Below are 11,637 nucleotides of genomic sequence, written 5' to 3'. Positions count from 1 at the left end.
CCTTAGCAGCAAAGGCACTGCAACGGCCGCCCGCGGACGTGATGGTAGTACAAGCCATATATATATGGCCCACTCGGGTAAGAGTTTTTACCTGTCTGGTTTTGGTTGGCACGTCACTAGTTGCACAGCTGTTTTAGGTGAAAATAAATCACTATATCTTTCACCATATAAAACCAAACGAGGGAGCAGGCTCCTGCCCCTAATCAAATGATTTTTTTTTTTACCGAAGAGGTATTTCTGTAGTGGATGCGACCATACAAAATGTGAACACGTAGCTCTGTTCCCGTGAAAGAGGTAGAGCAGCCTTGACGATTTTCTAGAGAGGGCTCCGATGTAATAAACACCGAATTAAACGAGGGCTGTACCTGTGGTGTCATCTGGATTTAGGCGCAAAAAGAAGACGGCCCGCGTCGTTTAATGTTGCCTAGTACCTCGTATCAGTTGAACTCCAGCCGCAACCCACGCCGCGAGGTAATGTGATCAATCAAGCAACGTCAAAAGTGCAAGCCACTGGTTTATTTTCTCGTACGATTCGTTCGACGATGACCGAACGCGTACAGCAACTTGGCGGTGCGGTTCTGGCGCTGTCTGATTGATTCCATCATCTCAAAGAGTCGGCGCACATTCTGTGGACTTTCCCTTCCGAAATCCGAATTGAGAGTCCGTTAGCACTGAATGCTTCACAAAAAAGTCGTCTAAACGCCAAAGAATATTTTTTTTCTGGCTTTTTAGAAAAGATGGGCAGAACAGATATCGGTCTATAATTCGTAACTATATTTTTGTCCCCTCCTTTATGTAATACAGAAACTTTTGAGAATTTTATGTTATTTGGATATTGACCAGTTGACAAGGCCAAGTTAAAGATATAAACTAATAATGGGGAATGACATCTATCACGAAGTTAACGGGCTTTATTAGTATGTTATCTATATCATGACTTTTGCTATTCCTCAGTCCGAAAAAGACATGAAACACTCTGATTCTTCCGTTGGCGCCAGAAAGATATATTTAATTAACCCTGTTTACGATAAAACAGGAGGCACTCTCATCGTGTGCTTTTGAATGTGTGTCCGTAAAGTGGCGCCTAAAATGCTTCGAAAGCTGTACCCCTGATACGGTTTCTCACCCGCAATTAAAAGTGAATCAATTTGTTTCGTATGTTTGCTGTGCTGAAGCACTTTGTTTATGGACTGCCATACAATGACAGGGCGCTTTTTGTGCGAGTCATGAAATAGATGTCTATGAGATTTTGTTTTTGATTTTTTTAGAGCAGATGTATGCTGACTGCGATATTTTTTATTTTTTTTAAACTGTAAGATCCGCGCCATCTCTTGAAGAAAGGCACGCCTGATATAAGCGATTTCTTGTTCGTATCATTTGTAAAATTGCTGGAGTAACCTATGGTTTACGTATTCGCTTTCTGACGGCAACTGTTTTATACGGAAAACAAGTGACATAAATAGATTTAAATATATTAAAAAACTCAACATACGCTTCGTCCACGCACTCCTCTTAAAAAAACATAACTCCAGTTTGTGTCAATAACTGTGTTACGAAAAGAGTGCAGTTCGCAGTCTGTCATAGGTAGATAAGTAAACACTTTTTAACGCTCCTTGATAACCCTTGTGTTCTGATACAAAGAAATTTCGGCAAATGATCGCTTATGTCGGTGCTTATTGTGCCGGCACTGTTGACAATAGTACGCACGTTGGTAATAAAACCATCAATAGCACTTGATATTGAATGGGTGATTCTGGTGGGAGAATTGATGACGTTAAAAAAAACACTACTAGTTAAGGCACTTCTCGGTCGCGACGAAATGGAAGAGTTTTATGAGGTGTTTACATTTAAATCACCGTCTAAAACAAGCGAGTGCATATTTCTGGAGGCAAAATCTAGATATCTCTCAATAAAAGGCAAGCAATTTCGATAGTTACCGGCTGGTGGTCTATATATGATAGAAAATAGCTGACGTCCATGCCTGAGACTTACAATTTCATAGTCGTCTGTAGTTTCGTTAAATAGATCGACTCTTTCGACCTGGATATCTTGTTTGACATAAAGTCAAACCCCTCACCCTCGTTTCATACTTCGGTTTAAAAAGAAAATGATTGTAATCAGACAAAACAAGAACATCGTCTTCGGTTTGATACCATGTTTCAGATAGCAATATTATTTGAAATTGAAAACAAAACTGATCTAAGAGTGTATTCAAACTGTCAGGCTCAGCTTTACATTTGACCGAACGTATATTCAAGTGCAGGACAGCAGTTGAGCATTCTATTCTTGCATTATTCTTTAATTTTTCAGGCAACAAAAGTTCATGGTATCCTTCCATGATGCATGATTGAAAGAATTACGTCCCAACAGAGTTTGAATTAGCGTGGCCGTCAACGTTATCGAAGTGGCGTGATACAGGAAGCGGTCCGAAAAACTGTCTGAAGATTCAGCCCTCTGTCCAGACAGATGCAGTGTTTATCTTTTAAATACATATTTTTCAAGAAACACGTGAAATAATGTATAATACGTACGGGAGCTTGGTTTTCAGTTTCGTGCATACATATGGATTACACATGGTTGAAGAAAAAAACGAGACTGCGGGTAAACGACACAACACTAAAAAGTCTCTAAAACTGTCAATAGAGACTTTTTAGTGTTGTGTCGTTTACCCGCAGACTCGGTTTTTTTTCAACCATGTGCAATGTACACCAGCTCGTTTGCGCCCTTACTTTTTGTTCATATGGATTACCTTGCAAAACAGCGCTGATCAGCTCTTCCACGTCGCCGGTTTGTGTTTCAGGTGAAAGCCTTGACACGAAAAGAGCACTTTTCTGGTGCAGACAGCGGTGTGGGTTTGCGGCGTGCAATAACCTTCACAATCCACTTTGTATCGCTGAGGAGCATCCTTTTTCATTGCAGTAGCCGATGGAACAGATCCAGTTTGACCGGTGGCGTCTTTCGAAGGATGTGTCTGTGCCGTGATCCGAGGCCTCTGTAAATGCTGGTGTTGGGGAACCAGGGGCGGAAAGGCTGCAGTACCTGAGGCGCATGAACGCAAATCACAATTTTCAGCTGCGTCGTGCGTCTTCGAGGTGGGCTGGTTCAGAAGCAGATGGACGTGGTTGTTGAGGCGACGCACCTCTTGACGAAGCGCTGTATTTTCCGTTTTCAAAAACGCAAACCTTTCGACGAGTTCTTCAAGCACCACCTGAATATCTTTTGTTAAAGGTTGGAGGGGCCTCGGCATCACAATTGTTTTCGTGACGGAACGCGGCATCCTTTGCAGCTTCGCTACCATGACCTTGCGTTGTTATGGGCGTAAGATCGTCGCCGTTGTGGTTACTTCGCTTGGTGCATTATGAACATTTGTAGCGGCTTACGTCCTCTTTCACCAGCATGTCGTAGTTCTCGTTCAAAACATTAACGCATTTACGATGAAAATGCGTCGAGCATACACAGCAAGTGATTCCGTCCTGATGACCGCGAAAACCCACGGAGCAGCTGCCGCCTTCGGTAGCGTCGTCATCACGAAAGTGACGAGTGTCCCAAAACATTTGTATTCACGCTAGTACACAAAGCAATTTGAGTTATCACTGCCTTTGCCACGGTATTCTAGGAATGGGACGAATTTTCGCAGGTCTAACATCCGCGATTTTGCTTGCATTTGTATGCGTCCTGCTTTGTGTCTTATACGGTTGCAACGCCGCGCCAACGGCGTTGCAACTGAGATCGCAAGTTGAATCAAACTAAAAATTAAGTAAAAAGTACTAGGGCAGCGCTGCGATATTGGACTCACTCTGCTTCAAAACATGATGAAAAAGTGCAGGACGCGTGTACAGGGTGGCGAGAACGACTCCCGGATAAAAGCTCACCGGAGAAAAGCTCACCGGACAGACGCTCACCGGACAAAAGCTCACAGGAAAAAACCTCAGCCATTTGTTTCGCAGACCCGGATAAAAGCTCACCAGGAGAAAATTGTTGGCCGTATCAGGAGCGCGGACAACTTAGGTGCATGCGTGCGGCACTAAAATGCCAAGATAAATTAAATATGACTGACGCATGGTTTATTGATTAGAGTAGAAAAAAGTGTATTTATCGATTGGTTAGAAGCGAATGCTGTTCACACAGCTTCCAAACGCTTGGATGGGCGTGGCCGACAGGCTTCAGGAACCCCGTGTTCAATCCTTCGCAGGTGTTGTTAGTCCAGTCTTTATATTGAAGAGCGGCGTCGCACATATTCCACCGTTTCGGGGGAAACTCTGGTAGTCGTCGGCGCACAATCAGGCAGAAGAAAACATTCACTCTGGGTGCCGCCGAAGAAGGAGCAGAAGCATAACAGAAGGGGTTGTTGACATATAGGGGCAAGCAAAGTAGTACAGCAAGTCGCCAATGTCACCGGTAGACTTTTCCCTGATGTACGTTAGTCCTTCGGGGACAACCTATGGTGGAAGCAACGTCAGCCTACCTGCAATCCCGCACAGCTTTCTAACAGGGTCGTCTCTCTTGTACTTGTCCAAAAGACCCAACTCCCGTTCCTTCAAAATATATTTAGAAATTTGCAACTAAATAATGTGTATATTACAGTTTTGCTTCAGTTTCCCTTTCACATCACCCTGAGATATTCCTTGATTTCAAATACATTTACGACGCTCAGTGACGGAAAGAATTAATTTTCCCAGCCCTTCATTTCAAATATTAAGCTGAAACCCAAGAAAGCCCATGTATTAGTAATGAAGAGACATTATGCCTAACCTTTATGCGCAGGTTTAGCGTGAAATAAACGCAGGAAAAAAGCGAGGTCACCGATGGGTGACTTTGCTTTTTCGGTCACTCTTCAGGTTCAAAAACATAGGTTCACGAAGTTTCTCGGGCCAGGAACAAGGGTCCTAGTCAAGCAAGATTGATCTTGTCAGCTCCACTCAGTTTAGGTGACCTAAATTTTGGTCCCAAATCGTTGCTACTCTGCCTGTTTTGACTTATCGTTCCATCAGGAGAAAATTCGTCCCATCATTGTCAAGTTTTCATCGTTCAAAGAAAAAGAGGGTATTCTTGGTTCTGCGCACAAGCTTAAGGGCTAGGAAATTAGTTGCAGTTAGTGAAGATTTTCTACTTTCTGTAAGGCTCGCACAACGTCGTCTTCTTGATTTTGCCAGACCAAAGGGAACGCCTTTTCGGCTGCGTCATGATAAACTGTTCATAGATGGCAAGTGTTTTGTGTTCGATGACGCTATCGGCTCGGTTGTTGAAAAATGTACGTAGCAATGCCGGCGTTCTTCGCGTTTGCCCACTCACAGTCAAACTGCCAAACCCCACGTTATCAATAAGATATCTTCTATTCATTCTATTTTGTTTACTAACATTAGAACTCTAATCCCAAAGAGAGATGATGTGAATTCCTTGATTCAAACATGCAACGCCGACTTTATTGTTCTTACTGAGACGGTGGTTGAACCCCGACATATCAGATGCTGAATTGTTTCCTTCTTATCCAAACTTTCGTGTGTACAGGTGCGACAGAATTACTAGAAAGGGGGGAGGCGTACTTTTGGCTCTTAATAATCAAATCACGTCTCGGCTCATTCCACTTTCTACCGCACTAGAAGTCGTATGGGTTTACCTCCCTACGGCGCCCTCTGTTGTACTGGGCGTATGTTATAGGCCACGTGATAGTAATAAGGAATTCACCTTTGAGCTTTATAAGTGTCTTTCTGAACTCGCTACTCAATATCCTAACGCTTCTGTTGTACTTCTTGGGGATTTTAATTAGCCAAATATTAATTGGTCTACCTTCACATCCACTGGCACTTCCTCTCAAGAATTTATAGATCTTTGCCTAGGTTATAACCTAACAAATATTATCACACGGCCTACTAGAATTGCCGACTGCTGCAGCAATATACTCGACTTGTGCTTAAGTCAGGAGCCTTCTCTTATTAGCAACGTTACCTACTTAACAGGAATCAGCGACCATCGTGTCATAGGCATAACACTCTCTCTCACTCTTCCTCGGAAATCACATTATTGGAAATACATTCGCGACTACGCGAGGGTCGACTATGTGTCTATCAATTCATGCCTCGAAGACTTTTACCAATCATTCTCTGTTAATCTCGAGGAAAGAACCGTCGATGAAAATTGGACTCTCTATAAAAATAAGCTATCCCACTTAGTTGAGCGCTCCATCCCATTGACCCGCATCATATCAGATAACTGTGACCTATGGTATAACAAAACGGTGCGTAGTCATGCTAACTAGAAAAAGCGACTTTATAAACGAGCGAAATCTGTCAACAATTCAGCCTCGTGGGATGCATATCATGCGTGTGCTAGAACATACAAAACCGCCATTCCTGATGCTAAAATGAAGTTTTATACTCACGACCTCGAAAACATTTTAACAAATAAACCCAAAACGTTCTGGAAAGTGGTCAACCCAGATCTGTCTCTTCCATTACAGTTCATAAACGACAACGGCATCCCACTTTCAGACAAAGATAGCGCTCTTTACCTCAACAATTTCTTCACATCACTCTTTACTAAAGAAGACTTGCTAAACGTTCCCGACTCATGCCTATTAGCTCGTCCCCAAATGAATCCTATCATAATTGACCACGCAGGTGTTTTGAAAGCAATAGAAAACCTAAAGGTTTCCTCGAGCTCTGGAGGCGACCAAATTAATTCGAAGGTATTAATAAACACTAAACACATTTCCTCTGCTTTTCTCTGTGACATATTCTCACAATCGCTCACTCTTTCCATAGTTTCACGTGACTGGAAAATAGCTAACGTAATATCCGTTCACAAAACTGGTGATCGCCAACTAATAAGTAATTACCGTCCCATCTCTCTCACTAGTGTTCCATCTAAGCTTATGGAGCATATACTTTACTCAAATATACTGAACTTTCTTGACTCTCATAACCTTCTTTTTTAACATCAGCACGGATTTCGTAAATCTTACTCTTGTGAAACCCAGCTAGCCGCCTTCCTCACTGATATTTACTCAAGCTTTGATTCGAATATTCAGACCGACGCCATTTTCATTGACTTCTCCAAAGCATTCGATAAAGTACCCCACCAACGTCTTTTAACAAAGCTGAACGATATTAATACTCATCCCTCTGTTGTTAGGTGGATTTCTGAATTCCTAATTAACCGTAAGCAATATTCCTCCGTTAACAACGTAGAATCTCCCACCTCTAGCGTAACGTCAGGTGTCCCCCAGGGAACCGTACTGGGCCCCCTTCTGTTCCTAATCTATATTAATGATCTCCACCTTAATATCGCTTCTTTGTGCGCCTGTTCGCCGACGATTGTGTCATTTACCGACCCATTCTTTCATACCATGATCATCATGCTCTCCAGGAAGACCTAGAGTCTGTAATCTATTGGTGTGAAAAATGGCAGGTGACATTGAACTTCAATAAATGTAGATCCCTATCAATTTCCCGCAGTTCGCGTGCCACACCATTTTCGTCTTACCTCTCTAACACTCAAGTAATAGCATTCTCCTCTTATAAGTACCTCGGTGTTCATCTCACCTCTAACTTATCATGGACTACTCACATAACTTCTGTTATTTTTGATACTAACCGCTCTCTCGGATACTTGCGCCGTAACCTTAAACTTGCCACACCCTCCGTAAAACGACTAGCGTATACTACTCTTATAAGATCGAATTTAGAATACGCCTGATCTATATGGTCCCCATGGCAGTCCTACTTTGCAAATAATCTAGAATACGTCGAAAACAGAGCCCTTCGTTTTATTTATAACAACTACTCACCATATACAAGCATATCAGGATTACGCCAATCAGCTAACCTTCATTCACTTTCCGTTCGCCGCCGAGTATCACGCCTTTCTCTCCTCCATCGATTTTTTTATAACAATAGCCACCTCAAAGAATCACTGCTATTACCTCCCCATCGTATTTTCCCGCGTCTATATCACCTATGTAAATTACGTCCAATTCGATCATCAACTGTTTCTCACCAGACTTCCACACTACCATTGGCCATCGAGAATTGGAATTCACTACCTCATAACATCGTTTCTATTAATGATACTACTAAATTTGTTGAAGCCATTATCCTCTCTTTATCTAACCTACCTAACTAGCTTACAGTGTTATAATTGTGTTTACTGTTCTATTTGTTTTTGTTCTATTGCCACCCCCTTGTATAATGCCCCACGAGCCCTAAAGGAAAAATAAATGATGATAAATGATGATGACATCTTTGCGAGGTGATGGAATGCCTGTTCTCCTAAAAATGGTGCAATGTCCATCGCGTCCGCACTTTATCCCAGCCCGTATCGCGCCCGGGTAGGAACAAAAATGAGGTGAGCTTTTGTCCGGCTTTGTGAAAAAACGGGCGAGCTTTTGTCCGGTGAACTTTTGCCCGGTTACCGGCAAGATCAAATCAATGAAACAGTCAACCAATCACAGCCCCATATATCACGTTAAGGGGTGAGGCTTACGACAACACAAATCAAAACGCACCGCCGCTGCGGAGAGAAGTACGCGCATCACTACGTCGCTTCATTTGGGTCACGATATCCGGTGATTTTCTTTATGCCAGGTGATGTTGAAACAAAGTAAAGCTTGTGGTTCTGCACCGGCAATTTGCTCTTCGCATTACTGAATTCATGCCATTGAAATTACTGTTGACATTGAAGCACGTACTGAAGCGTGAGGACAAAAAGGAAAGGGAAAAGTACATCCCCTTTATTCCGCCTCTTTTTGTGTCATCGCTGCAGCGTTACCTTTTCAATTCAGAATTATTGTGGTAGCGAGGAATGACCATACAGACACACAGTTTCTATCGTGTATTTCGGCAAAAATCCTGGTATATTTTTGCTAAAATGACCTTTATATTGACTTTTTCTAAGAAAGTTCACAGAAAGTGCAGCTCGTTGAGAGTGTTGGTTTCTAATTTACTATAAGGAAAGAGGGACATTCAAGACGAACAGACAACACAGGCTTTCGACTTTGAACAGAACGTTTGCTGGTTTGACTTCGCGTATCATCTCCCGAAGCTGGACGGGGGCGTCGGGGCGGTGATTTTTTCTATGCCAGGGGCAGGGCCCCGTGACTCACGCTTCTCAAACCCCACTGCCCTCCCTATCCACCTCCCCGACTTTCCCGTCGAGCTTCGGGAGGTTAAGTCAAACCAATAAATCTTTTGTTTAAAGTCAAACGCCTGTGCTATATGTTTGTCTTGAATGTCCCTCTTTTCTTATCGTAATTAACAGAAAAGGGAGCTGGTTCAGGTTACCCAAACGTAAAACCGAAGGGAAACGGAGGACAAAATGGCGACAGACACACCTGTATCAACACATGGAAAATGACAAAAACCCAGACTGCGGGTTATAAAAAGGAAACAAACACTGAAAGGTCTCTCTATCAGACCTGCCATTGCTTTTGTAGTTTTGTAACATACAGTATCGGCTCTTTTTTGTAATTTTCAATATACACCTGCCCCTTAGCACACCTACATTCAGCTGTCTGAACACGTCTTTTTTTTTTTTTACGAGAAAACTTGGACTCAACGATAGTAGCTAAAGAGAGAATTATAATTTGATTACCATATATCCTTTACTGTTTGATATTAACATATAAAGGTGTTTATAAAATAGGTAACCTAAAAAGGGCGACAAATATTAAAAACAAAAATTTGGTGGGATACGGAATTTTGACACAAAATGTCCGTTTCCGTGTAGTGATGATCCTTTACCTAGGAACTTATGCAAGGTTCATTCAAGATAACCCGTGGCCGAAATAGCTCAGTTGGGAGAGCGTTAGACTGAAGATCTAAAGGTCCCTGGTTCGATCCCGGGTTTCGGCAGTAGGTGACTTTTTTTTTCTTACACACAGTATCCGGGAGAATGGCCGAGGTGGTTGGTCGGTCGCAACTGGGAAATAAAGAGAATAAGCAAGGTGTTTTTTTTTCTTTTTTTTTTTTGCTTTATTATTTTTTCCTTCTTAGTGGGTCGGAGTTTATGCAGTCTAGGGCTACGAGTAGAGTGAAAATTTGCATTTATTTATTTTTGAAGATCAAATATATAATGTTTTATTACATAGATCAGATTTATTTCATTGAAGCCAAATTAGTTTTACTTAAATTGCTGTAGTAAAAAATCCGATAAAATCAATCTCTCTGACCAAAGAGCAATACAGAAGAAATAAATATTGCACACTTGACCTGTTAAAATCTTGTTAAATTAACCATTTGTTTATTTATATATACCCCACAATATAAACGCGATACTTACTTCTTTAGGAAAAAAATTACTTTTATTCCGTTTTGATTTGCCTGCAATGGGTATTTACTTTCCTTGTTTTGTTTCCTGTTCTGATTCGCTTGTATCGAGCACAGTGTAACTGAGGAATGAAGTTCAATATACCAAGGAAGCTCACTGATTTGCTCAGAAATGCTCCACTTTGTGTTCCTGTACAGTTTGTAACGAATCTTTCTTGTTTGATGATTAATTAATTGATACATAAATCATCACAGCGAGTACCAAATACTAAACAGACGGCACATATTTTGAAGGTCATTTTGCGGAAAAAGTTTCGTTTGAATCATTATAGTGCGATTTATATGAGGTGCAAATTATATTAGGATTTAAATCATTATATAAACCAAGATATAAATCATCCGCCTCCATTTGAAACAATATTCGCACACCTCCAGTAGATTTACAAGATTGTTGAGTACCACGAGTAAACAAAAGGAGAAAAGAACAAAAGAAACTAGAAGTTTTGCCGAAACCCGGGATCGAACCAGGGACCTTTAGATCTTCAGTCTAACGCTCTCCCAACTGAGCTATTTCGGCCACATAAAAAAGTGGAAATCACAGCACTTTACCAGCGAGGCGGTATGAACGTCGAGACTTGCATGGGCCGCTGTTTCCGAGATGTTCTGGTTGTCCGGTATTGATTGGCCAGCCCAACATATGAAGTATACGGGAGCTCTCTCTAGATACTGACATCTGCCTCTGTAAGTTGTGGCTGGTGGATCTCAGCTACCTGAAATCTTTACGTGTTTGTTATGACCCCATCTTAGACACCACTATCTTCCGTACACTCACTGACCGCTTCATAAACGCGGGAGGTGGCGGCTTAAAAGCATCCTATTATCTCTTCCAAGGAGATTGAGGCATTAAGCAATAATAAGGTCGAAGAGCCAATCACAAAATAACAATTATGAATATCATAAGCTTCTAACTGCGTTACAGAAATAATGAAAAACGTTTACAAATCTCTCCATGCGAAACTAGAGCACAGCTCTGGAGAAGCAGGAAGGGAGGCTTTTCCCCTCCTCCTCCGTACCCTGCACACCTCTACGGTAGGAAAGCGCCGCAAAATACACGAGCGCTGAAGCCAGTCCACGAAAACAGGAATCTAAGACCAGCAGTTATTTCTTACATGCATACCGTCACGCATAATCTGAAGAAAGTGGTACAGCGGCACAGTGTTCTGATAGTGTTTTCTGCACCTAAAACGTTGACGTGTTAGTAAACCTATGTCCATTTAATTCATTTTATATACTCCCATAATACAAAATGGGCAATGGAGGCAGGAGAAAAAGCTGGAGAATTGCAGCTCGACGATGCCACTGCCCCCTACAGGCA

General features: G+C 42.0%; 2 non-coding genes across 2 annotated transcripts; one reads left to right on the top strand and one right to left on the bottom strand.

The window, feature by feature from the left end:
• The first annotated feature begins 9,775 nt into the window (after positions 1-9,775).
• On the top strand, positions 9,776-9,848 carry Trnaf-gaa. Its single transcript has one exon. It is a non-coding gene; the product is annotated as a tRNA-Phe (tRNA).
• Positions 9,849-10,766: 918 nt separating this feature from the next.
• Trnaf-gaa lies at positions 10,767-10,839 on the bottom strand. The gene has a single exon. It is a non-coding gene; the product is annotated as a tRNA-Phe (tRNA).
• Between the last annotated feature and the right edge of the window lie 798 nt (positions 10,840-11,637).

The sequence above is a fragment of the Ixodes scapularis genome, unplaced genomic scaffold (genome assembly GCF_016920785.2).
Source record: "Ixodes scapularis isolate PalLabHiFi unplaced genomic scaffold, ASM1692078v2 PGA_scaffold6__148_contigs__length_123643588, whole genome shotgun sequence".
NCBI lineage: Eukaryota > Metazoa > Arthropoda > Arachnida > Ixodida > Ixodidae > Ixodes > Ixodes scapularis.
Note: the sequence above shows the minus strand (reverse complement) of the source record. Positions and strands in the feature narration are given on the sequence as shown.